Genomic DNA, 27,630 nt, shown 5'->3' with positions numbered 1-27,630 from the left:
TTTTGCAGCTAATCTGCATAATCAGACCTGGAGGGCTTGATTTAAACAAAACTGCTACTGTCTGCAGAATAGTACGCAGGCCAGATCATGAGCTCTTTTGGCAACAGACTCCAAAAGAAATGAATTCAAGATGTCCATCTGTGTGGATGTAGAACTTCTTAAATTACCCTTTTCCTATGGAGTTCTTTGCCCAAGAAAGCTAAGCCAGCACCAGACCCCAGATTCCCCTCAACAGAGATCCTTATATATCAGCCGGGAAGATGTTTTGTGCAATGTTCTGTGTAGAGAATGATTTCCTTTTTTTAGTATCAGTTCTGTCTAGTAACTCATAAGAAAAGTGGTGTTGAGGGTTTTTTTGGTCTAGTTTTTTTCCTGAATTTATAATAGTTCTTGGCTTCAACAGCAGATGTTATTAACCGCTTATTATTCAGAAAAAACCCAGTATTTTGAGTAACCAATTATCTCAAATCATACTTTAATCAAAATGTAAGTCAGTAGCATATATGGAGAAATGTAGGGATAATAGCATTCAGAATGTTTGTGGAAATCTGTAAATGTTTTAATTATCTTCATCTGTGCAATACAGTAGCATCCAAGCCTTTAATAAACAAGTCTCTCTAGTCCAAAGAAATCCTAAGTCAAAAAGACAAAAGACAAAGCTGTGAACAGAAAACGAAATCCCTCACTTACAGGTAAATAAATGAGGCACAGAAAGGGACTCGAAGAAAAACCATGGCCAACCTCAGAATTTTATTTTCCTCCCTGATGTGGTAAGAGAGCACCTTTGGCACATGCCTATCTCACATCTCAGAACAAATATCAAATGCAAATACAGTTCTTTAAAGTCAGTTTACAGGGACTGCTCCAGAGATTTTACTTCATTCATCACAGATGTAGTTTTGCTGCTGCCTTGATTTTCTCTGCTCTTTCAAAACTCTAGTCTTGTGATTTCTCACCAAGTACCAATGCTCTTAAAAGGTCAATTTCCAGAGCAAAATGACCTGAGCTGAATCTCATCTCAAAGCAAGTGGAGCAAAGTTTTGTTATATTTCTAGAGAAATGTTTGAGAAAATGATCTCTAATTATTTCTGTACCAAAATCAAGAGCTACCAAGGTACCTGGATCCTGTTATTTTTAAGGCCACCTGCTCTTTAAAGATAGGCTCAGCATTTTATACTGACCCTCACACTTCAGATGAGTGCGGCTGGGATCCCTACACCCCACTCTGACCCTGTGTGTATCCTGATGAGTTTTTACTTTCATGTATGACCTTGGCTGTGATTGTTCAACTTCTCCTGAAAAGCTGGGATTGGTTTGACTTGTTGCTGTATTCATTTTCCGGTGAAAAAAAAGCATGGGAAAGGAAGAAGAAACCCCCTTCCAAAAAAAAAAAAAAAAAAAAATCCAGTTAAAAATTGTTATCATCAATTTGTGAGAATTCGACTCCCCCTCACGACCAGAACCCTTTCTGGGTCTGCAGTGCTCTCTGCTGGGTGACACACGCTATTGCTCACCTGGTGTAAAATAGAAATAGCCTCTTCGATGGAAAAACTGAGGGAGCTGCTGCCTTCCAGGTCACGTCCCCTTGGGTCACAGTTCTGAAAAAAACGGTGAACTCTGTGTTGTCAAGCTTCAGGGTGCCACCAGCTCTATAACTGCAGCAATCGCTTGCAAACAAGAGAAATGTGGCCCAAAATACAGCATCCTGCTGTTAGCAAATGTCTGCTATTCTCCATCTGATGTGCTTGGTGTCAGCTGGCATGGGACCAGATCCTGGAGTGTATTCCTGACTCCTACAAGCTTTACTTACTGGAGTAAAACTTGACTTTTCAGTAATTGCAATGGTTATAATACTGCTTTCTTCAAAAAGTATCATGAGGCTGTACTGACAGCAAAAGTACTCTCATATAGACCAGCTGAAGGGGCAAAAATTCCAGTCTCTCAGGCAGTCTGAGGACATGTGGGGAAAGGAGGCCGATGGGGGAGCTTGAGAGGGTGCAACTGACTCCTATCCCAGTGGCTTTTTAGTAACTCCAGAGCTGTTAACATTAATGCTGTTGCAGGACCCTGTGGTTCCTTTATACTGCAGCTGTCTTTAACTATAATTTGAGGCAGTGGAGTTCTGGATGGGGACCGGTAAGTCAGCTGCAGGATTGGTTCCCCAAGCAAGTGTGCTTGCTCAACTCCGCAGGCTCCTGGGAGAGGGTCCTGATATTCACTGGTGACCTCCCCATGTTTATGCACAAAGGTAGAGACTCAGGTCAGAGTGGAGAAAGTAGCTCTTTAGCAGGTAATAAAACCACAAGGGTGTGTTTGCATGGGGATTTGCAGTTTGGCCTGGGTTTGGAGGTAAGACTCCTACAGCACCTCCACTCTGCATTGTAACAGCCATTTGCATCCTGCTGCAGATAGGATTCGTCAGCTTTAGAGAAAGAAAATGAGCTGTGTGGGATTTTCTGTCCCGTTAGTGTCCGGGCTTCTTGTAAGTGGTGAGCTGCTTGTATACACTGTAGGCAACAGCAAAGAGCATGAAAGAGTTCTGCCAAGGCTGGGAGACAAACTTCTGACTTCTTTTGTTTCCCCTGCTTTAATTTGGAAAGAACCAATGCATGAAACAAAAGCAGTCCCAGAAAACCAAATAAACGTAAGAAAGACATCAGTGCTTTCTGTTCCTGAACACACATCTCTGTCAGCTCTTTAGTCTCTCATCCCTTCAGAGACAAAAGGTCAGTTGGGCCACATGTGAACTGCTGCCCTCAGAGAGGAAGAGGAAGGAAATCACATATTATGCACAGCTTTCTAGGCCTTTCTTGATACACTTTGTGTATGAATCATCAGAGTGTTACGGCAGCCTGATGGTGATTAGACACTGGCATCTATCAAAACTTGGTTTCCTCTTTTAAAGTTGCTCACTTGACATCTGCAAGCAGTGTTTTTATGGGCCTATGAACAATGATGCTTTTGTTTGGTGGGGCTGTATTGGAAAACTCCTTTTGCTGGAAAGTGTCAGGAGAGTTCCAGCTAAAGCTGCTTATTTTCATCACTTCTGGGAAAGACCAGACTGGCTCCTGGCCTAAGGAAGAGTGGAAAAACTGCTCGTCCAGCAAGTATTGAGGAATTGCTTTCTGAAATTGTCCCAAACACAATGAAGCCATCAGTCACTACTTCATAGGCTTCCAGCTTCACAATGACTTTGTTCCTCTGTCACACATAGATGACATTTTGTTAAAGAATTGAGGTTTTGTTGCAACTTTAACATCTTAATGTTCTGTTTTGCTCACCATCCCCAACCCGAGTCTTGCAAATAATATCTTTCACTGCTATAAGGTTAACAGTTCCTTTTCCAGCAAGGCAGCTGTGGGAAAGCTGGATTTAAGATGCTGGTAACTTGATTCCACTTCCATCTCTGCAACCATCTTCCTGTTTCATGTAGCCTTAACATCCTGGTGCCTCAGTTCCTAATACTGTCTCATTACCTTATATATGACCTGTTACATGCATTCAAACATCTGAAAAGTGATAGGAAGCTAACTTTAAAACAATTAAATAAAATTGTGTTCTTTATTGCATTACTCTGGGACCCATGCAGTCATATGTGCAAGCTTCTTTTGTTCTTTTTTCTGAAGTCATGAAGAATTTGCTTATTTTTTGTTATTAAAGTGAAAGCTGAGGTTTACATGAAACCATGTGACTCCAGGAAATGGGGCTTTTAAGTGAAAACACTGTAACACTAACTGTATGATTATGAGACCAGGCAGATGACTATGAGGGGCTGAGTTACTCAGGTGACAAAGGCAAGGTCTGTAGATGAGGACTATATCTCATATTCAGACACCATCCTTCTCTGTACCATGAAGGTTAACTTTTCAATAGCTACTCTAGCAATAATGTTTTTGTTGCTTTTTAAAGGATAGATTTTGGTATCGCACACTTTCCAGGGATGAACAGTGGCAATCTGGCCAGTAACAGGCAGCAAGGATGTTTGCTTCTATTAAAAAAAAAAAAAAGTCAAGGGATTTTTTTTTTTTAAGCAACCAGTAATGTCACCACTTTTTTTCACATCTTATCTGAAGTAAACTGGGCACTATGGCACAATTCTGACCTGATCTAATGCTGAAATGCCTATACTGAAGATAGATTTGAACAAGATTTGGTAGACACCCCCCCAACAGTACAGTAAGGCAGAAGGTCAAGGAAGGAGCAGAGCACCCTCTTTTTGTTCAGAACTATCACGTCTCCACAGCCCTTGTGCTCCTTAGAGGTACTGCCCTCCAATACAGCCCAAGCAGCCTATCTTTGCTGTTAGCACAAAGTACTTCAGTGGGCTTGTAACGCACAGCACATAAAATGGAAGAATTACTCTCATTCAGCACGAAGACTATATTTTCAAATATTTTTTTTCTAATATGGCAGCATGGATGTGAACAGCTGTTTCCCAGACTTACAGACAAGGGGCTACTACATTACACCTCTGGTAAGAAAGTAGTAATAGGAAACACTGGCAGAGTGAGGAGGCAAATGTAAAATAGGCGTGGTAGGAATGCAAGGTCTCTTGGAATACCTGTATCAATAATGCTGTGTTCTGCTCAATGGTTATCACACTCACACATAGGGACAAAGAGCCTCTTCCTTGTTGACAAAGCAACCTCAGGCTTGCAACATCACACCCGTCATTTATCTTTTAGAAGTCTCCTTAAGGAAGTGCATTTGGGAGAGGTTATAACTGGGTGGTGCCCATGGTCAGGAAAGAAGTTCCAGGAATAGCAGGTATGAAATCATGTCTCTAGCCCACATGCAATCCAAGGACTATTTTCAGGAAGAAGCCTAAACCGGAAGTTTAACAGCGGGTCTTTTAGGACTTGTTTCTGTTATAAAGATGAAGATAGTTAAGTGAGCACTGCCTGAGTTTACACAGTCACATCAAATAGCTGATGGTGCCAGAGAGACCTTTTCAGTGGAGTATAGAGGCTAAAATTAGCAAAGGCATGGGAGAATGTTTAGGAAAATGCATGAGAAGGGTATTTAGAGAGGGAGGGGACCTTGGGTGACTTGCACGACATGCACTGCAAGTCAGGGCAAATGGTGCCTGAGCACCTACTGTGCATTTGATATTCTTACCTTTACTTCTGCATGTAGTGTGACTATCATGGCCTCATTAATAAGGCATCTAAGCATTACCTACTTCGACATCATGATACCTCTGGAAGGCAGAGAAGTTCTGAAGTACATTTGAAACACAGAGAAGCTGGGGAACTTACCCAAAGCCACACATGAAGTCTGTCACATCAGACATGTAAACATAGGTTTCCTGTGTCTTTGGTTAATACTTGCATTATGGAGGTATGTATTCTTTCTTTAAAAACAAAAGAAACAGGACTGGCTGCTAGTAATGAGAAGCCAGAATTTTAATGATGCCTTATTTCTTAGCAAATGTGCTGATTATTTGGTAACCCTTAATTTATTAATTGAGAAACAGAATGAATGGGACTTGTTAAACTACTTAAACTACTAATAAAATTTTAAGATCTATGTAAAATCATGCTCTCCTGTTTTCCTTGGCCTTTTAATTGAGGCCCAATATTGCTCACCGACATTTCTTTTGAGTTAGAAATTTTGTTTCTTTACTTATGCTCAGAACTCGCTTGCTGGGCCAGAGAGACCTAGTATGGCTGCTGGAGGTCAGTTTCTTTAAATAAAAAAGTAATCCAGATCAATGCAGGATTACAGGGCACAAAATCTCCTCATGGCTAAGCAGGGTCAGTGTTCTTGGATGACAAAACTGCCCTGAAGTTTTAGTTCGCAATAAAGTACCTGGCTTCTTGCTGGTGGCTGGGTTCCCCTCCCAGCAACGAAATTTCCACAGTGCTATTTTGCTTTTAACTAACTACTGACCTTGGTCCAGCTGAAAGGATGTGGTCCACACACCCCCAGGATTCCAGCAGTCACAGCTCAATGGCTGCTTAGCCACTGAGCTCAGGAGTACAGATACAGCCCCAGGTGCTGAGCCCTACAGAAAATCTGTCTTTTTCTTGGGTGCCAAAAGGTCAGTTGAGCATGCAAGAAAATCCAACTCAATAAAGTTGGCATCATTATTTTCCTCACTGCTGTTTGGATTCGCCAGTGTTTCTGGTCACAGCAGCCAACTTTTGATGTTGTGGCAAAAGACTGGATCTTATCTACGTTCAAAGAAATTGTAAGGGAATTCTCAGTGTGTACACAAGGCCAAATCCAGAGTTATGCTGAGCCAGTGACTTCCATGGGGAGTCAAATCTCTTTCTGAAATTGCCTTAACACACATACGTAAACACCCCTGATTTTAGGGTCTCTGTGTTAGGACACATTGTCATCATAAAGTGCCCTTCCTGTGTCTTGTTTGTTTTTCTCTATTTATTTTTACCTCCTATGAAATCATCACTAGCAGCAGGAGCTATTTTAATTGCCTCCATGCTTCTGACAGAAGGAGTAGGAACATTTTGCTCAGACTGAGGCTCAGCAGAGGCACCAAGTCAAGGAAAGTGTTCAGAGCTCATTTCAGGAAGAATCTTTACATTAGGATTCCCCACCACAGACACAGAGGGTGTTACACTACAGGATGCTATGTGTGTGCCACAGACCCCTTAACCCCCCAAGAAAGGAGGGATGACAAAAGTGACTGGGGGTTCTGTCCGCAAGACAAGTATCCATTGTGGCTGCTGAAAGACACATCTGCCTGCTAGAAATAGACTTCTGATGAACCCATGGAGTTGTGAGCGAGCTTACAGCTGGCTGCCAGCCTGAAATTACTTCAAAGCTCTAAGCTGGGCCCAAGGGGTCCAACATCCTCTTCCTCTGAGCTTGCACAACACCTGTGCTTAAGCAACAGCCACCACCAGGAGCTCCTTTTCCTGACCAGAGATGCTAAGACCTACACATCAGGGGCTGAAGGCAAAGCTGTGCCAAGAACATCAAAGTCAACTTCTATTGGCAACTGTACCTTTGAGGAAAGTGGGATATTGGACATAAGCAATGATTTTAGAATAGCTGTGTTTAAAAAAAATAACAGCTTCAACAACAGGAAACAAAGAAGGGAAAGATCTAAAAGCAAAGCTCTCTAACAGAGAATACATTACAGCATGGGACTCCAGTGATAAGACTCAAACCACTAAAACAGCCACCTGAAAAAACATTTCACCAGGACATGAGAGTGAGTAACTCTTAGAGATTGTTAGTGCATAGTGGTGATGGTTTGAGGTCATCCCTCACAGTTACCTACACATTTCAGCTATCGGTAGTGGAATGGGTAGGTACGATTCCCTTCAGACTGATCCAAATCACCTGAAATGCATCTTATTTCATCATGCCCACAACAAGAGAAGCATTATGCTCTCACAAGCAGTGCTGAGAAGAAAGCAGATTTGACAATGATTTATGCAGTGAGTCCATCAAGACAACTGCTGATTTACTCCGTCTTCTCAAGCACTCCAGAGTTTCTCGCTCCTGAGATTTTTATATATAAGTATTCACACCTCTGCTATTTTATAAACACACACACACAGACAGATTGTAAATATCTTTGGGCAAGAACCAATTTCTTACTCTAGATCTGTCCCTAACTATATTCCCTAGTGACTGAAACAGTAGGGAGGCAGTCCCTGACTGAGGGTCTTACGGCAAAAACATGAATAAATGCATGGCACAATGAATAAAAGAATATTTAGGTTTGTAAATAATAGGTCCACAGAAGATGCAAGACGCTTGTGTAAGTAGAGGGACTGGATGTGGGGAGAGCAGTCTGCTCTTGTGTTTGCCCACACTGTAAGTATTCCTTGTGCATGAAACAGCACTTGGACACAAGGGGCAAGAGGACAGGGAGCAGAACAGGTCTGACTCTCAGCTTATTTATGCTGCTGTTATTCCAGAGACTGCAAGAGGGCTTCTCTTGATTCAGGTACATTTAAAGAAAGCAGGTTCTTTATCTGTCCTGCACATGGCTCAGATAAAGCACAGAGGGGGATCTCTAGGTTGTATTTTGCAGAATTCATGGATGGGGGTTGAGAAAACACAGAATATAAGGGACAGAAAGAAGTACATCCACCCTCAACCTCTAGCCCCGTGTGTACACACATGCATGGAAACTCTCCGTGGCTCCCTTTCTCGAAGGTGGCGGCGGCCTCCGACACCCGAACACCAGCGCGTGAAGTTAATGGAACGAAGATAGCTGTCTCCCGGCAGGATTATATTTTTTCATTTCCTGCAATTGTCTGCAGTTCCCGTCAGGAGCACGGCCGCCCGCCCCGCCCCGCGCCGCGGCCGCTCCCCGCACACCTGCGGGACACGCGGGGACGCTGCCGGGACCAGGCGAAGGCCCGCCGCCCTCGGCAGCCCTCTCCCCGCCCGGCAGCCGCCCGGCCCGGCCCGGCCCGGCCGGCTGCAGAGGGCACCAAAGCTTCGGGAAGCAATCCCGCCGCAGCCGAGGCAAACGGCTTGCTTTGCTGGGGGTGGGGAGGCGAGGGAGATTGCGAGGGGGGCCGGGGACAAAGCCCAGCCCCTGCTGCGGTTTCCAGTTGTATCTGCGCGGCGTTACCGGGATACCCGGAATCCTGTTACGAAACTCTGCCTCTGCCCCAGGACCATCTGGCATCGCTGCTCCCGTGCCGGAGAGCCGGTGGTACCACAGAGAGACCACGCCACCGCGCCGGGGAGGAGAGAAGGGGATTTACAGCCCTGAGGGACTTGGTTCATCTGGGTAGTGGCTGCACGCCAACAACAGTAGCAACAAACACATGGGCCCAAGCAGCTCAATTTCGTACTTAAGTAATTTCCCGGACTGGGAGAAAATGCAGAATTGCACAATCTTATTGGGTAGCTGTTTTCTCACTGTCGTGTCACCTCAAGGCTCAGGGGATGTCACTAAAAGCTGTGTATGTTGCTTAGCTCTGAGAGCGCTGATGAAGCCTCAGCAACTGCAGGTGAGCTCTGGCCTTTCTGCCTAGGAAGGTAGAATCCAGGTGTGCAGAGATGAGCTTGCAGTAAGGGCTGTCACCTCCAAAGCAACACTAACACTGATGTATCCGTAATCCACCCTAGCTCAGACATGCTTCTGTCCCTGGGTTTGCTATAGCAATGAACAAACGCTCTCATAAAATTTGCAGAGATGTAAAAGGGGGTTAGGGGCTCATACTCACTGCTTTTCCGAATACGTACTACAGTCCCAGTGAAAGTGGGCCATCATCCTGACTACTCTCCTTACCTATGCATCTGAATGCCTTAGGAAGCAAAATAACCCACCCAAGAAGGACTTTGTCAGGACACATCACAGTCACTTTTCTGACAATTAATCACACAGCTAACTTGTTTCTCCCCTGGTTGACAAGTGCTCACTCCACTAGGGAACTAAGTGGTTGGTGTGAGGCAAATCAGACCTACAAAAAAGCTGAGAGTTCAAGGTGTGACCATATTCTTTACCTTCTGATAAATTCAGTGAGTCTGTGTCTTTCTCTGGCTTACTGGAGGATGCTCTTCATGCAAGACAGGGAAAATGGGTTAAAGAACTATGTCTACTTTTGGCAGAAAGAGCAATAGGTTAAAGACAAGTCAATTGGGAGCCTTTTCAAGACTTCAAGAGACACTGGATCAAGCCCATAGGGAACAGGAAATAAGCACTACTCTTATCTGCAACATCAATGCTTCATGTTTAGCAGCTTCCATAGATAGCTAGCATCTGTTCTGCAACTCTCCTTATAGTGCAGAAGTGTTTACACATTTTTATTCCAGCATCCTTAAATAGCCCTATTTTGTGTGAAATTTTTTGAACCTTTTACTGCAAATTCCAAGTAGGAGACAGGTAAGATCTCAGCCCTGAACATCCCACACGTGTCAGTATTTCAAATTTGCATCTGAGTTTAGCAGACAAGATCCTTCACTCGCAGTGACAGAAAAGGGTTTCATTTTTCCCTATGACTTCATCATTTAGTCCCTTTGTGACATCACTGCAGAACAGTTATCTAAGTAACTCGATAAGCCCTTCAGGCTTGGGGTTTTTTTTCACCTTTAAATCACTAAGGGGTCCATTGTTGCTACAGATAAGCAGCCATTTTGGGTTATTTGAGTGTAAACTGCAGATAAAATGACTGTCTCCTGAAGGCGTTTGTCGTCTCTTTTTGCTAGTGGCTTTTTTTTTCTCCCTCCCTTTATAAAAAAGTTCTCTGAGGTTGTGCTGTGTGTATGTGAAAGTACAGTGATCACAACTGCTTCCAGAAGCGGTTGTGGAATCTGTACTGCCCCTGGGACTCCCAGCCTAAATTTGCAAGTCTCACCTCCATATGTGAGCTGGCACACCCCCCTACTGCAATAACTCAGCCTTTCCTCAGCACTCCTGCAGGGAGGGTTGAAGGCTGGGCAGATTCTTAAATGGCTAATGCTTCTCTGTTAAAGATGCCTGTGACAGAATCTGGGAACCAGGATTGTTCCATGATGAAAACGGGTCTGACTCTGTATCAGCCCTGGAAAACACCAATTCTGTGAGCTTACAGCAAGATACATGGGAAGAGAGTCCTTCACCTTCTATGTGCTGAAGTAAATTAATAGGGAGTCTAGGATTTGGCAAAGATAAAAGGGATTCAATTTCAGTTATAAGAATGGAATAGTACTGCAAGCTGGAGAGAAAGTTTTAGCCAGGAATACAGGATTCATCCAGGAGGTTCCGATTCCTATGATTCAGCTGTGTAGAGGTCACTGCACCTCCTCACTTCCCTGCTCTCTGAAACACAGGCTGATACTTATTTACCTGCCCTAACACAGAATCAGCTGACTCAGTGAACAGTAGCAGAGTGCCAATAGCCATTATTTCTAGAGCTTAGAACTTTTCAACCGAATCGTATATACCACAGCCCAGGTCAGGTGGATTTGATGTGTGTCCAATCACTTGTTTTTTTCCCCTTTGCCGAATAATTTAAAATCACAAAACTGATATGAAGAGCGTTTGTATGTGCATATAAAGCTTGTGTCAGAGTTGTAGCATGCTACACTGCTTTTCATCTAAGTTTTTGCAGGTCTTAGGAACAGAAGGGAACTGTTCTGACCATCCAGCACACATCTCGTGGACAGCCCAGGTCTGAGCTTTCTCCTGTGATACCTTGACTACATTCCTGTTCTTTGCTGTCATGGTCCCAGGTAATAATCAGAAGGGAGTGCCCAGTCACGTGGGGGATGAGCCAGTCCAGTCTATTTCCTGATTTTCAGGGTCAACAATTCTCTATAACATTGCACAGTTACAGAGCATTTCCCAGGCTACCAGATGAAACAGTTGCAGTCCACTTTCAGCTCTGCCAGTAACCCACAGCTTAAGACAGACAACTAGGTTTCCTTCCTGTCTTTCCTGGGTCCTGCAAAGCTTTGAACAGCACTTGTCTCTAAAGTCAGTTTAGGGCCTTCCCTATTAGGACCGCTGAAAAGTTCCTCTAAATAGAAGTCATCGTGATAAATTACTTGCAATTAAATCATCAACCTTTTCAAAAACCTTGTGAAAGAAATAGTTAGGTAAGTTTTATCAGCCCCAGTTTACAAGGAGATCACAAGATTACCTGTGAGATATGCCCAAAGCTATGTATCACATACAACTAGAAGGCAAGCCAGAACTGCATTCCACTTCTAATGCCATGCTCTAATCTCCAGAGAGTGCACTGCCTCCAGAATCAGCCTTTATCATCAGGGCCTCATTCTCTTGAAAGAATTCTCTCTTTTCTTACCTTTCTATATTATAGATTTTGCTTCTTTAAAACATGCTGGAAGAGGCAGTCCTAGTACTTGAACTGCACTTGACTATGAGGAGTTCATCCCTGTGTACAGGTAACTTCAACAACTTACTAAACCTGCCTTGCACCTTGGTAGGGCTTACAGCAAGCACCACCATAAATCAGACTGACCTCCAACTACAAACTCTCCCAGCAACCCCCCTGATTCAGGCAGTTTAATTGAGCATTGAAGATAATCAATTACAGCTGGTCTGTAAGCATCTGAATTGATATTTCTCATTTGCTAAGCTTTTTTTGTTCCCTCCTCCCCACCCCAGATGCATGTGCACAGGGCTCCATGCCCTGTTATTTTTCAGTCTGTTTTTTCCATACTGCTTTCCCCATACAGGTTCATCCCCCCCACCACACCTGCCATCAAGGAAACACCTAATATATATGTGTGTCTTCTGTTGCCTGTGACATTTTAACTTAATTCATCAGGGCATCTGTGTTTCCTGAGAAGTGTGTAAAGAAAATGTATCTTCCAGAAGGGTGGTGTTATAGGAGGTTGAGGTGATGGGCTGCTCAGGCAGTATTCTCCCTATGTCACACAAGTTAGATAGCATTTCTCATCTCTCCAAAGGAGGAAAAAAAAAAAAAAAAAAAGGCCGTCTTAACATGTTTATTGGTGTTGCTTCACCCTAGAACATAGATACCCTGGGGGAAAAAAAACCAAACTAGCAGGTATTTACTATTTCTGCATCTCCTGGTATTCTTATTACTTGTTGTTGTGGTATCTTTTTGATTTCTCTGCATGTAATTGCCTCAATGTATATACCTCTGAAGCACCTACTAAAAAGAAAAGGTTAAATAAAAGTACTCTGTGCAGCAGATACGCATTATGATGACTTTGCTAAGTGTTATGCCTCTCCATTATTCACAAGCTTCTACCAGTCTGCTCTCAGCAGGAATGTCGTATGTAGGATTAAAAGAAGCAACAAAACGAGAACAAAAGTCAGGTTTCCCTGGCAGCACAGTTTATGTGCCTTTCTAATGTGTTGCTTTATCTGTCTCACAGAATAGCGATAGCCCCTGCAGAAGAGAAAAATAAATTATAGAATCATAGAATCATTTAGGTTGGAAAAGACCTTCAAGATCGAGTCCAACCATCATCCATGCCCACTAAACCATATTATGTAGTACCCCGTCTACGAGCTTTTTGAATACCTCCAGGGATGGTGACTCAACCACTCAATTATGCCTTAATTAAGCACTTTTTTTCTACTTTTCTTGTGTCCCCAGTGAGGGAAGGCTGTGTCTTTCTAACTGCATCCATTTAGAAAAAAACCCATGTATATTTAGAACCTTAGACCCTTGGAAATATTCTATAAGGCAGACAAGTCCCTAACATACCCGATACATTGCAGCCCACATGGTTATTTTTCACTTGCTCAAAGTGCAGACAAAACCCTGTGTTCTTTTCTCAGCTCAGCTACTAATGGGTAACTTTACTTTTTCTTCCCCTCTGTAATTCCCAACTGCTTCTCTGGGAGCAAAGCTACTCTGTTTGGGAATGTTGGCTTGTGCTGACTGCAAGAGCCTGGATAACTTGATTCAAGGAACAAGCAGAAGAAGGGACAGCCATTCATTTCCAGTTTACCTCTGAATGATCGTGTGGCCTAATATGATTAGTTGGGCTGCCTGTGCGTAACCTTTCAGATGTGTCAAGTAATTCTCTGAGCAAAAAGCAATTTGGATTTTGTGGTTAACTGCATGCTCCAAACAAAGCATTCCTTATGGGTAGGACATTGATGAGAACTTTTCTTTGGTGTCTAATCAGTAATGAGTCCATGCTACAGCTTCGTGCTTTCATCATAAGATTCTCTTTCCCAAACAGGTAGGGATTTAATTATCTCTAGTATCTTCACCCTTCTATGAAATTTGCTTGAAATCAATAAATACTTTATTAGGGAGTTGCACAAGCTGCCTTGATCTACCCAGTATTTTCATGCGGACAGGCAGCATAGCATGTGGAACAGAAGCTGGTGCACCCCTGCGCCACGTTCTGGTGCACAGTCCACCTCCTGCCCGTATGTCTCATGCATTTAGACAGTCAGTGGTTTGGACTGAGAACTGTCTATGTAATGACTAATGTAATCAGAAGCCAATCTGGATTAGTCCCTCTACACATCACTGTGAAAAAAAGAGCGCATTAAGTCTGGACTGCTAAAAGCTAGGTTGAAATGCTTTGACCACATCACAGTAACAACAATTAACAAGGCTAAATGTCTCCTGTCATAGCCTATTCCCAGCCTTCCCTATACTGCTGTTCTAAGCAAAGCAGCCTGTTTGTTTTTCTAGCACAAGCTGACCTTCTGTGCAGTCAATATCTAAAACACATTGTCTGAGAAGAGGGAGTTCACAACATTGAATTATTCAATTATATGAGTGCACCCAAGCGTTTAGCAATGCAGACTGCATCCATTCCTGCTGACTAGTTGTGATTTTCAGATACATTGGAACCGGCATGTCTTGAAATGTGAATTCTTTGCAGATGGCTGTATCTGCTCAGCATAGAGCTGTAGGCAAAACTCCACTATGATATTCTGAACAGCTCTCCCATTGTGTAGCTCTGGGGCATGTGAGAGAGGGAAAGATGTGAGCAGAAAGACACTTGCAGTTCCTGTTCTGCTGTTTTCCAGATGGGCCAAGGCCGATAAGTGGAGCTGGGCAAATTTCTGTTAACAACCTTTCTGACTGTGAAACTTTCCCAGTTTGAAGGGTATGGGTGCGTCAGGATGTAGGGGAAGTACAGGGGGCACTGGCTGGGCTAAAATTCCTAGCCTCACAGCATAGGTGAACAGCACATGCTATTCTGAAGACATCTAGGACAGCCAACAACTGCTGAAAGTCTACAGACATATCACTTTTAAACAGAAATACAGAACTGAAAACTACCATATGGGTTCTTTCATAGCTTGAACACTTACATAAAATTATTAGCAAGTCCAACATCCTGATTATTCTTCATGGAAACACTTGAATGCTTGTGGTTTTGATATTTCAGATTTCTTATTTTAAATGTGAAGAAATTAGGGTAAATTACAGTGTTTATGGCTTGAGGGGAGCTTTTTCATTTCATGTTTTGGTAAAAGAGAGGCAATATGACTGAACCATGCTTTCGAATTTGGAGGAGTTAGCAAATCTCAGAGATGGTGCAGAACTACAGAGCTAACAGGTTGAAACTGAAAAGAGGTTCATGGATGGATGGGAGCTGGAGACACTCTGTTTCAAGCAGGTATGACTGCAATCCCATCAAAGAAGAAGAAACAACATGAAGCACTTAAATCTAGTATTATAAGTTCTGACTTCATTTAGCTCAATGAATATGTGGAGTAACTCCACTAAACCAATGGAATTACTTTTTATTATGTCCATTGTAATGGGCAAAATTTGACCTTTTGAAAAGGATTCTGGGAAGTACAGATGTGGATCACATCTACCCTTTTCATCCTTGCAATCTGAAATCCTAAGTGCTCTATATGGTTTAAATAGACATGTCAGACAGAGGAAACATTATCATCTCTACTTCATGGGGGAGGCAGACAGATTAGATGATTTGCCCATGGCTATACTTTCTGAAGGAGCCAGGAACTGAACCAGACTGGTCCAGTCTCAATGTCTCAACCACAGGGTCATCATTCCCTTTCTTGAAATGGTTTCGGAAATCATGATTATACTGACTGGAAGCCAAAGTAGTGGAAACACGTACTCCCAATAAACCGCAAGCTACAGTTATAGGCTCTTTCCTTGCACTGCCTAAATAAAGTTTGAGAATATTTCCCTTAGTTCTTCAGGGCAAAAAAGGCGTATTCTGACTTGAAGAGGAGACAGATTTACCAAGACAACTCTGTTCTTCTTGAAAGCCGTTTTCAATTTTTATTGAACAGGACTTCCCCATGGGAAAGAAACACAACATGCTGCTTTGTGCCAACATGTCCTTTCCCTATAACCAGGACTTTATTTGTAGGGAAGAGGGGGATTGATTTGAGCAAAGAACAAACAGAAAACTGCATCGAATGGTGGAAACATGAGCACCTGAGATGTGAGAGACACCATGCCAATCCACTGGTTCTTTAGTCCAGGTAGCTGACCTATTTGATTCCTTTTACTCTGCCACTTTCCTTGCACGGCTTAGTGTTTATGCTTTGGGTTACTCCAGTTGTATTGTTAAATTATATAGGAGGAGGGCTGCTGCAAACACGTTGCATTAGTGTAATGCAAGTGACCAGAAACTGCAAAAGCTGGCAACTCAGAATCTCGTGTGGTGTGTTTGGAAATACATTGGCTATAAAAAGAGTTGAGAATAAAAACAAGGAAGGAAGCAGGAGAGGCATGCAGATGGCTGTTGTAGGACTGGTGTCACTCTGCTTCAGTCAGAAAGAAATTCCTCCCTGTTTTTTTAGATAGGGTTGCAAAGAGGATGTGCTAGTATTACTTCCCTGACACTGGGGGTTTGTTATCAGTGCGTATGACGAGAGACAGCATTCCAGAGAGGCAAAGGTCTGTGTAAACTGGTTGTCATCCCCAAGTACAGATCCAACTTTCCAATTACCTCTTCGTGATGATCAAGCTAAGACTGAAAGTCCTCTGTCTCTTCCTTCAGATGCGTGTCCAAGCTCCCGTAGGACATACCACATGGGAGACACAGAAAAGCTTTATTTTCTTAAGACAATTATTTTCTATGTTTTTTTACAAGTTTTTGCCTTCAGAGAGATTTGCCTCTCCCCTGTTAGTATGCTCAGAAAACAGAGTGGCATCAATTTTAGGACCCGCAGTTAGAATTCCTGACTTCTCAGTCAGAAGCTGTGAATCATCTGCTATTTAGTGATAAGCAGGTCATTCAGCCTTGTGGCTTCTGCTCAGAACCTGCATGAGCTAACTGAAGTCAAGGGGAGTTTCTCCCCTGGTTTGAATTGGACCTACACAGCTACTTACAGACACACTGAGAAGATCAGTGCCCTATAGAAGTACGAAGTCTTCTGGGTTAGCTTTTTCAACTCACTTGTTTCTTCTAATGAAAATAACTTACAGTTTGAGGTGCACAGGGATCATTCCAATGGCAAAAGCTGGGTTTCTTCCACCTTCCATGAATGGAGTGAGACAATCCAGAGTGAGAAAACATACTACAACAAGCTCTGATTTAGCAAAATACTTATGCCTGTGCTGGTTTGTGTTCCTTTCCAAGGCAGCACCTGAAAGCGTGCTTAGGCAAAGCCTGTGCAGTAACAATTAAAATCAGATACTAACTTCAATGTAAATGTTTCTGTTGTATTGACTGCTGTAGCACTTAAGTATGGGCTTAAAATTAACTCTATGCTTATGCAACGTCCTGAATAAAAACACTTCCCTGCGCTGAGACCTCTGTCCTCATTGTGATCAAGTGCTCGGTTCTTGTCAGGCAATATTCCCCATCAGAAAACAATGGTGACTTTTACCTTGTGAACTGCAGAAGCAGGCAGTAGCCAGAGCCAGCTGACTATTTCTCAGCTGGCTGAATTCTTCAATTTTGCACTGAGAGCAGAGGTAAAGAAACATGTGAGCTGCTGGATCAGGAAAAACTAAGCTCAAATATGAGGGAAAGTGGTAAGGGTTTACTTTGTCCTTTCCTGTATATTTGTCTGCCATGAATGCAAAGGGCTTCCTATTTGGTGCTGTGGGGTGAGAGCCAGAATTTTCAAAACTTTGGCTCAGCTCCTGCTAGCATTCATGTTCTGCTTATCTTGCTTCCGGTGCAAACCATTTCCAGAGATGGTGTTATTGAGAAAGTCGATGATTGTGATGGAAACTGAAGAAGAAGAGTTAGCAGAAAACCAAGAGACTGAATTCAAATGCTGACAAGAACTGGCCATGACCATTCTCTCTCCAGACATTATTAGCAAGATTAGAGTGTGCATTTGTGCAGAACTGGGGCAGCTGAGCCCTACCACACTAGCAGCTACTGACAGAAATAGGGTAGTGAGACAGGCTGCTCTTTCTAGCACTTTCTAAGGAGATTTTTCTAAAATCAGAGCAATGCCACCCATCCCAAGTATCTGTGTAAGCCTCATCAGCAGGCTATGCTCTTCTCTGCTGGGAAGCAGGCAGAAGAGCAGGACTGCAGTACTGAGATTGCAGTGGGACTGCAGTGTGCCCACATCAGTCCAAAGCTGTGGAATGCAGCTCAGGAATAAAACCTTGACTACTGCAAAATGAGAATCAGTTCAGAGCTGGATTTCTAAATCTCCTTGTCATGTATGTGCCCTGATTCAGCAAGACACAGAAGTGTTATCTCCAAGCCTGACTTTAGCATGACAACTTATGTTTAAAAATCTTGGCTGAGTCGGGACCAGTATCAGGAATGATAATGTAACACCGTGCATCTCAGTTTTACAGCCCAGGATTTCAGATTGTCTAGACTTTATCCATCCTGCCTCCCCAGAATGTTCCATAGCACTGAAGCAGGACCATGAAGCACTTATAATGATCAATCATAACTATAACTGACTAACAGTGTCTGCTAGTGCCTGTTGCAGGAAAAGGTGAGTAAAAGTGTCAGCACAAACAGCTCAAAGTCTTTTTGACACCAGAGGGATCAAAACTCGGCCTTCTGGGTGTATTGTTTTAAATTGCCTCTATTTGTCTGAAATGGTCTATTCTACAAGACTTTATTTCAAATACCATGATTACATGTTTAGGAATATACATTATAGCCACAGAACCAAAATGGAGAGCATTTCTACCATGGTATACTTTCAAAATGAGAAACTTAAGTCAAATGTTAACGTAAAAATTATGCCCACTGGATTTTATAAAGACTTTTTTACTGTGTTTGAGCAGACTGCAGAATATGTGGTTCACTATTTTTGTAGCATCATCAGAAAAAGATTCATCTGCATGTACATTTGTGCTTGGTGAGTAGTTGGGGCAGCGACTATCTGCTGTGTGAAGCTCTGGCTCTTTACACTGACTGAGGCAAATGTTTCCAGTTAAAGGAAGTTTTGCATAGTCTTGCACAGAAAGTTTAGGCTATCTTATTACTTCTTGCACTCATGCTAACGTATGCTATTAGCTGGTTAATTAATGGATGCACTAAATAGCTTAAATATGGTGTGACTACCATAATCCACAGTCTGAACTGTATGCAGAGTTCAAGCAGGGATTTGGATAGTACATGCCCTTAAAGGTGACTTTGGAAAAAAAAAAAAACAAGTTACAAATACTTGTTTGCTGAAAACTAAGGTGTACAGAAACAGCCTAAAAGTATTTTAAGGATGTCTCTTCTTACTCCTCTTTCACCTGACAAACTCCTGTTCGACCAAAATTGTTTACTATTTACAAATATTCCATCAAGTGAAGATTCCTGGTACAAATGTTTAGTGACTGTCCACACCCTAATGGGAAGGGAGCATCATTCTGTGAATATGAACAGTACCTTATTGGCATTGCCTCATGCTACCACAGTAAGGCAACAAAAAATTTGCAGCTCCCAAGGGCTCACAAATCAAGACACAAACCTCCTTTATGTCAAGAATTTGGCCTACAAGTCATCATAGAATAAAAAGGGTAGTTCTTTTCTTTGTCTTCTACTTAAGAGCTAAGATGGCAGATTCTTCCTGCTGCTTTTGTTTTCATTTTAGTCTGACTTGCCCTCTCCCTCCAGGCTTTGTGTTAAAAAATGCAATGGTCCAGTGGATGCTCTGTCACAGTTTCTCTGTGCCCTTCAATATTTTCCTCTTAAACTTGAATCTCAATCCATTGGCTACCTTGAGACCTGACCCAGTTTTACACAGCACGGTACACAGAACCCTTGTTCCCCAGGGACTGTCACTGACTTGAACAGAACCCAGCACACAGCTTATATAGCAGCTTTGGGTCTCTGGCTACTAGTCTGCCATATAGAATGAAAGGAAGGGGTTAAGTTTTTTAGGTAGTTCTGAAAAATAGGGTGCCACTGTGAGCCAGAATTAAAATGAGAATGAATCCAGACTGCAGTTCTTTAGGATACGCAGTATTTTCTATAGATCTCCCTTTGCCTCTTCCCTTCAAAATCCCACTCTGTCTTTAACATATATTACAAGTGTTACACTGTTTTATAGAATTCTAATTAAGAATACTTAAGTAATGTCATGAAATCTGCTAGACCAGAAACTAAGATTCTCCCTTCAAATATGTTTCTCTACCAACCGACTCAGCGCTACAGTAATCACGGTGAACAAAGAAAAAATGCCAGACCCTAATCAGCACACAGCAGGGATGGGTCATGAACACATTTATCTTTTTTCTCACAAGCCTCCCCTGGATAAAGGAAATGCCCTAATACTCAAGGCATCTTGGACACCAGATGGCTGATTATTAGACATTTTAGAAGAGGAAGGAAGTAAAGAGAAACAGCCTGAATTTTCATGGTACTGTAGGGACAGAGGAAAGGAAGGCGGAATGAGGACCTAATCCAAAACTTACTGACTGGGAAGACACTGATTTCAAAGGACTTTGAATTGGAAGAAACAAAAGATCTGTGTTTGCTTTTCCTTCTGCAGATTAATTCTCAACTCATCAAGAGGTAGAACGATTGATAGGTGAATAAAATGTCCTTTCTATTATCATCACTGTAATGACTTGCAGCTGAGCCAGTTTTTTTGCAGGGGACAGGTTTGAGTTTTTAAATATTCATAACAATGTTGCAAGTTTTCTTTAGACTACCCACAGGCTTTTCGTAGACTTTGTCTCCAAGAGCCTGACTCAGTAGAGCAGGAGCAGGCTGTGAGGCCAAGAGGAACACCAGAATGCACAGGTGGTTGCTTGCAGAATTCCACCTCCTATGAAGGAGCTCAACAGGTAATGCCAATCAGATGCATTTGGGCTGATCCTCCACTGATATAATTTGGTCCAGGCTGTTTTACAGTGTCTGAACTTTTAGAAAGCTGTGAAAGCCAGCTCCTTCCATTTTTATCTACTGCAGGTTCTTGCAGCTCTTCTAAAACAGAGATGTTAGTCTATCCTATCCAGGCTCTCCCCGGAGATGACTACGTAACTGAGAGCTACAAGACATGTGCACCAGAATGCCTAAGGGAAAGAGACTTCACGGGTGTTTCACAAGTGGAAGCTGGCAATAGCTCCTCCCGGGTCCCACCATGCACAATGGAGGGACACGGCTACATAAGATGTGCAGATGAATCTTGGGAAGAATGCGGATGTTGGATCTAGTGGTCTTTGTGGTCCTGCTCCTCCCAGGGAAAGGGATGTGGATTATCCAGCAGGCCCTGCTGACCCCAGGACAGCCGTCTTGCTAGGTATGTGATGAGAGACATAATGAATTGCTTGAGAAATATATGTGGTCACCCCACTTTTGAGGCATTGCACATACAGATGTGGAAGAAGGGTTGCAGAACTGGAAATGAGGCCTCCCACAGAACAGTATGAGAACTAGTGGTAAAATCTCTTTCCACACAGAAGAAGAGGCTGCATCAGGAAAAGTTTGGGTTTTTTTTCCTTTTGCCAGCAAAACTGGCACTGACTCAGAGCTTTGCTGACAGAAGTACGACACACAGGGGTGTGAGGAGTTTTTTCTCATTTTGCTAATCAACATAACTACATTGCCAAAACCCCAAGTGCAGGAGAAGCCTTATACAGGGCGTGCACAGCAGAATCTGGACTCATGTCCTCTCTATAGCCCTGTCACATCAAATGAATCCAAGAGCACAGGGTATAATGTGAACAGATGATTAACCCATCCAACTCCTTCCCCTTTATTTAAAACAACAACAAGAAAGGGCTTGGGGGAATGAAGCTAATAGCTATGTGGGGTAACAGCTCTGAAAAATGTAATGATGGACCTTGAGCCTTTTTTCACACAGATGAAAGAAGAGCTGTTGTGATGCAGTTCAGCAGCGTGCTAATGATAGAGGTAGCGGCAAAATCAACTAAAACCTTCAGCCGTGTTTCAGACTCAGGGCTGTAATCTCCTTATGCAATACACTTGACAAAGCTCTCTTGTGGAATATGAGCCTGCTTTTTCCACCACAGTATACACCTCCTCCCTCGCCAGACTGTGGGCTACTGGACTTTATTTATTTATTTATTATTTTTACTCTTATAACATTTAACCAAATAAACTGGTTATTTTGCTGCAGATAAATCAAACACGAGGAAGCTCTGCTTGCAGAGATGGGTATGCCTGTCTGAGGGGAAGAGCAGCAACTCACCTGCTGCAATGTTTGAGAGGTAAAGCTGCCTAATTATTTTTTATTATCCCTGTGTTGTTTGATTAACCAAATATTTGTCTTTTTGCCTCACACACATCTAATGCCAATAGACAAATTGCACAAGGCGATTATGCCAGCATGAGTCAATCTTGGGTGTGTTTATCCTCAGAGAGACATAAGCCTCTGTTTCTAGAGGCGGGTGTTTCTTATCCTTGTTAGACCTATGAATATCTTTCGCCAACAAAATTTGTCACTTTTCACTGTTGGCATGTCTGCTGCTAGAACAAACCCCGCAGACTGGCAGGCCTCCAAGTGGGGTGGGGGCTAAGTCCTCTGTGACTATCATTATTTAGTATTTGCATTACAGCAGAGCTTAGAGGCTTCTAGCTGAGATTCAGGCATTGCCGTGCAAGCAGACAGTAAAAAGACACTTCCTGCCCCAAACAGTTTATAGCCTAAACAGAAGAAACTGGTGATAAATAGCAGAGAAAAGGCAGCATTATTGCAACACAGCTAATGCTAAAGCAAGACTGCAAATCCCACAAGATTTTTCTAAAAATAAATGTTAAGTTTTGTATTTGTTTTATAGACTATTAAAATTTGTATATTCAAGCTTTCTTAAAGCTAGAAAGTTCTTGCTTGCTGTAACAGGTGCAATTCTTGCTTACTCACGTGACTCCAGGAGGTGAGGTCTTATAAGACGAACACATCACTCCAACGATCCTCCTTTCAGTCCCATTTCGAAGTTCCTTTCTGTCGACCTGTCTACAGAAAACATTGAGTGTAGCTACACAGCTAGTTTCTTGTGTCCTCCATTTGTGGAGCTAGAATTGTTTCTCTTAGATTACCCAAGCACAATGGTTTTTCCCCACGCATGAAAGTTATTTTCAAGAACAACAGTAATGTTTAGTCTTCACATCTCTTCTGCCATTATTCTCAGCATACAGCTCAGTTTCCCGCATCTATCCATGTCTCATTGGTATATACTACTGTCAAACCTGTGGATTTGTTGTTCCATCCCTTGCTTTTGACCTTGCCGTTTTAACCATCATAAGACTCCTGTTAAATTCCTGGGTTCTCTGATGACAGGTGATACAAAAGAAGGAATAAATAAGCAGTCAGAAAGGAGTGGGTGTTTCACCTGCCCAAGGTGGCCTCTGCTGTAACTTGTGCATGAGGCTCACCAAATGGGCAGCTGAACAGGAAAAAGTCTGTTGGAAGAAGTGGACCTACAGTAAAAATTTTCTTAAAGGTGCAGGCCAAATTTTAAACTGGTATGAATCTGTTTGGCTCAGTTGCAGGCAATGGAGGTATTTAAACTGGGGAAAATGGTGAGGATTTGTCCCATGATCACCATCTCACCATCCTCACTTTCTCTGTATATCCTAAAAAGAATATCCAGCAGCATGTCTAAAAATAGGACTTAAGTTTCTCAACTTTGCAGCAGACAAGCATGCCAGGACTACTGTGTATTATTGTGCTGCGCTGCAGTGAGAAAGGAATAGTCTTACTGTCTGTGTAGGAGGAAGCCTTTGAGGGGAAAATCATCGATAATAAAGGCCTCTTTTATTGAAACACCTAACATTTCAGCTCTTCAAATCCCAACACCGCATTTTCTTAAAACAGGTTTCTATTATGTGTTAAACACATCAAATAGAGTAATTCAGTCTCATCATCTAAATTCAGTGTTGTGATAGCTGAATGAAATTGGGCCAAGCTAGCTAAAAAGGTAATAGAAGCTTTTCATAAAAGCAGCATGTGAAATGCATCAGTGCTTTTCTTTCTTTGGGAAAAAAAAGAAAAAGGTCTTTACTTTTCTCCAGAGAGCTTATGTTACTGAGTTGAAGACCCTTGATACAGTCTATAGGGCAGGACTTCCTAAAGGCGATTAGCAAGATTAGGACTTTATTGTGGTAGTTGGCAAAGGAAAATTCTTGTCCCAGAGAACTTGGTCTGTGTGGGCAAGAGATATGGGGGGCAGTGGGGAAGAGAAATTCTTTCAGTTCTTAGGTCAGTGGCTTAACCACAGACTTAACAGTTTTCTCCGGTCCAATTTAGGCACTCCACATTTTACTGTTGTCTTCAAAACTACGGTTGTTTTTTGATATGCAAAAAAGGCCACTGCACACTTGATATAGGAATGAAGTACACACTGTGTTTGTGGTTCCCCTGATTCAAGAAAAAAGTGGTTGTTTTCCTCTACAGAATGCAGTTCTTATGCCTACCACACATACACTGTACGTTCAAGAAAAAGTCCTAACAAGTGCATCAATAAATGTGTAATGTACAGCATGAAAAATGTTACTTCCCTGAATCTCTGGGCAAAACAGCTCATTCAGTGTGCTCACATGGTCCTTCTAGCATTGCCCAGCCACAGTATTTCTCTTTTCAAAACCTCTGATAAAGCAGTGTTTTTATCTCCTTTTTTTACAGACAGAGAGCTGTGATTTCAGGCAACTTAAATTATCAAGATGACACACAAAGGTTGTGATGAAACAGCAACAGAATTCAGTTGCCAATTGACATGCTTTCCTTCCATTTCTTTCTGTATCTTTGTTTTCAAGGCAAAGACCAAGAAAAAAATCACAATGGGATCAACATGGCAGAATTTTAAACTGTCTGCACAAGATGCAAGATGCTGGGAAATACTGCTCATTAGGCACAAATGCTAATGAAGTTGGAATATTTTTTCCCCCCATTCTGAGCTGCATTATCCAATACACATTCTCAATACAGACCGCATATGAAACACAGCACGTTTAAGGAATTAGGTAAAGACCCTAACATAGATCTGTGTGACAGTTGAATAGAGTCTGTGTCCCAGCACAAGAACAGTATATGGGAATGCTCTGTCATGGCTGGTTTTATGGGCCTGGAAAAAGGGATACATTCCCTGTGAGATCCTGCTAGCCTCATCCATGAAATCACAAAAATTACACTCCCTCCCCACCCCCATGGTCACAAATGTCTGCTCCTGGTATCTCAGCATCACATTTGTTCAGTGGTTACCCTGGATGACGCAGGCTGCAACTCTGTGGGACACCCAAGGTTGCAGTCCCAAGCTAACACAGCTCTGCGTTCATCTCGGCATCAGACAATGGTTCCCCTGTGGTTCAGTGTGTGCAGCTCTGCCTCTTCTTTCAGCCCTGCTACTGGAGTCAAAGCAGCTAGCTAGAATGAGAGCAGCTCGCTTGCGTGTAATCTGCTTCCACAGAAGAGCACTCAGAGATTCCTCATTTCTCCTGTGGCTGTGACAGCCTCATGAACATTCGAGCCAGCGAGCAAGCGAGCAATGCTGAGCCAGGGACATGAATGCATGGTGCGTATGGAGTGTTTAGTCAGCACATTTTTCCATACAGGCCCGGAGGGCAGTTGTGTATGCTGGGACTGGAATGCTGCCCACTTATGGTAGCCAGTTAATGAGGCCGGCACTCCCAACGCGGTACACAAACACTTGCAGAGAATGCCAAGTATCTTGTGATGCACAGCCCACAATTTTCCTAGTTTGCTTTCTTATGCAATACACTCGGTTTCTTGTCTATCAGCAAATGGATGTCCTCAGGTGGGTATACAGAGAATTTCTACAAGAATAAAATCCCTGTTAATAGTATTTCCCAGTTCCACAGTCACCTGTATTTGAGGGTTTCAGTCTGTCAGAGTTCTACAGACTAAAATTTCCAGGGCTAAACTTCAGTGTTCCTAAGAGGAAAGGGGGTAGATAAAGACTTTATCACAAGGTCAGAAATATGGAGGTAATAAGCAAAGTAAGTTACTTTCCCAAAACCACAGGACTCATCTGATGGCAAACTAATTAAACCCTAATCCAGCAAAGCCCTTAGTGCATATGAAATTTACAGCATGTGAATAATGACAATGAAATCAAATACTTAACCTGACCCACATTCTTAAGAAAATTACTAAACAGCATATGCCACACTACTTGATGCAAATGCACACAAACTAATGTGGATACCAGTATCCATCTAACCATGAGAAAAACAGCTCAGTGTCAGCTGATTTGCCCTGCTCCACTGCCTGTCCTATATTCATATTGTTTCACCCTTTTTTTTTTTTTTGCATGAAACTCTCTCCTGTACTGCCACATGTGGCTCAAATGACATTTTAGCTTTTAAAACCTGGCGTCAATCTAGTCCAAATTAAGGAGGCTACCTTCTTGTGTCAGCAAAATGCAACCAAATTGCCTTTCTGAATACCTCACGTCAGATGAACAGTCCTAATTCTTCTAATAATTGGGAGATGCGTGGTTCCTGCACTGACATCTCAGTTCTGTGTGAGCCCATCAGACAGCTAGGATATGCAACCAAATGCACCTGTAATGCAGTTACCTGTACCATTTTTCTAGCATTTCCACTGTGAAAGCTGAAACCATAGCGGTACCACAAGGCCATAATGAAGTTCCCTCCCACTCATGAAATGAATGAACCCACACAACTATTGCACTCAAGTGTTTATATTCGCTAAAAGATGTTTACAATAATGCCCACTTCATGTGCTAGACCTGCACTTATTCTTTAATAAGTAAACGTTTATATAAAATAAAACATGTGCCTGATCGATCTATAGAACATTTGGGAAAGGCTATTTTAGGAAAACTCTCTATGGCCTTAGCAAGTGACTTGTTTATAGCTAGCACTTTGTGCCAGTGTAACGGCACAGACATCACCAGCGTCAGTGAACTCCGTAACTGCTCACACCACACCACAAGACTCCCACCCCAACAGCTCCAGCTGTGCCATAGCCACAGCAGACCACCCCACCCAGAGACGCACAAGGGGCTTCTGTGGGATGGTACTGAACACACGCAGCCTCTAGAATGTCAGGTCCTCGTGGCATTTAGTGTCTGCAGACACACAGATGGGCTTGTCTCATTGTGTTGCGCACAGTGCTCCTTCCAGCACCAAGAGGTGCGAGGGGCTTGGCTGGACCCCTCGCCCGCAGCCAGAGGCTGCACCCGCCAGCTGGGCCCTCACACCTCTAGGTCGGTTGGCCAGGCCCAGCACTGCACCCGACCCTTTTTCCTTCAGTGGACCGGCGCTGGGGGCTCCTCTAGGGTGGCCTACAAGTCCCAACATACCTGCAGGAAGGCTGAGGTGTGCTGAGAGGGCGGTGAGAGGCTGAGGTAGGTGGAAGGAGGTGTTGAGGCGGCAGCAGAGATACTGAGGTGGGTGGCAAGGGGCTGAGGCAGGTGCTGAGGCGCTGAAGCGGGGGCTGAGGTGGGCACCGAGGAGAGCAGAGGAAGGTGCTGAGGGGCTGAGGTAGGCGCTGAGAGGGTAGAGGTGGGTGCCAAGGGGCTGAGGTGGGCGCCGAGGAGAGCAGAGGAAGGTGCTGAGGGGCTGAGGTGGGCGCTGAGGGGCTGAAAAGAGCAGAGGAAGGCACTGAGGGGCTGAGGTGGGTGCTGAGGGGCTGAAGAGAGCAGAGGAAGGCACTGAGGGGCTGAGGTGGGCGCTGAGGGGCTGAGGTGGGTGCTGAGGGGCTGAAGAGAGCAGAGGAAGGCGCTGAGGGGCTGAGGTGGGTGCTGAGGGGCTGAAGAGAGCAGAGGAAGGCACTGAGGGGCTGAGGTGGGCGCTGAGGGGCTGAGGTGGGCGCCGAGGAGAGCAGAGGAAGGTGCTGAGGAGCTGAGGTGGGTGCTGAGGAGCTGAAGAGAGCAGAGGGAG

General features: G+C 43.3%; 1 long non-coding RNA gene across 1 annotated transcript; it reads right to left on the bottom strand.

Annotated features, from left to right (window-relative positions):
- Window positions 1–450: 450 nt before the first annotated feature.
- Window positions 451–27,231, bottom strand: LOC138686715 (uncharacterized). Its single transcript, XR_011326023.1, has 4 exons — window positions 27,051–27,231; window positions 22,628–22,720; window positions 1,515–1,598; window positions 451–1,377 (listed from the first exon to the last, which is right to left on the bottom strand). It is a non-coding gene; the product is annotated as an uncharacterized lncRNA (long non-coding RNA).
- Between the last annotated feature and the right edge of the window lie 399 nt (window positions 27,232–27,630).

This window comes from Haliaeetus albicilla, chromosome 9, assembly GCF_947461875.1.
Source record: "Haliaeetus albicilla chromosome 9, bHalAlb1.1, whole genome shotgun sequence".
Lineage (NCBI taxonomy): Eukaryota > Metazoa > Chordata > Aves > Accipitriformes > Accipitridae > Haliaeetus > Haliaeetus albicilla.
The sequence above is the reverse complement of the archived record's forward strand: the minus strand, read 5'-3'. Positions and strand labels throughout refer to the sequence as shown.